The following is a 419-nucleotide window of genomic DNA, read 5'->3' on the forward strand; positions in this document are numbered from 1 at the left end:
AAATTGCATTTAATCATTAAAAGTTATCCAAAAAGCTGAAGTTATAAAACACTCATTTATAAATTCTATTATTACGTCTTAAGTCACAACAACAAAATGTCTGCAACACCAGTTGGAATCTTGTCAGTCAAAAACCCAGATTTGGCAAAAGCCATTCAAAAGATTTCCACCAAATGGAAAAAACGCACGAAATGCTTAAGGGCACCATGGCCTGAGGAGGGGAGTTTCGATAAAAGTCTTTGTGATGACATGCTTGTAAGGATAGGGGATTACAAAGCTAATGACAAGTCACAAAAGCGTACAGACAAGAGAAAACAAGAGATAGAAATTCTTAATTTAAGAATGAAGGCGAAAAATACAGACAAACATTGAGAAACTCAATAATCAACATGAAAGAAAAAAGTCCAACTGACAAAGAA

Source organism: Austrofundulus limnaeus, unplaced genomic scaffold (genome assembly GCF_001266775.1).
Source record: "Austrofundulus limnaeus strain Quisiro unplaced genomic scaffold, Austrofundulus_limnaeus-1.0 Scaffold639, whole genome shotgun sequence".
NCBI lineage: Eukaryota > Metazoa > Chordata > Actinopteri > Cyprinodontiformes > Rivulidae > Austrofundulus > Austrofundulus limnaeus.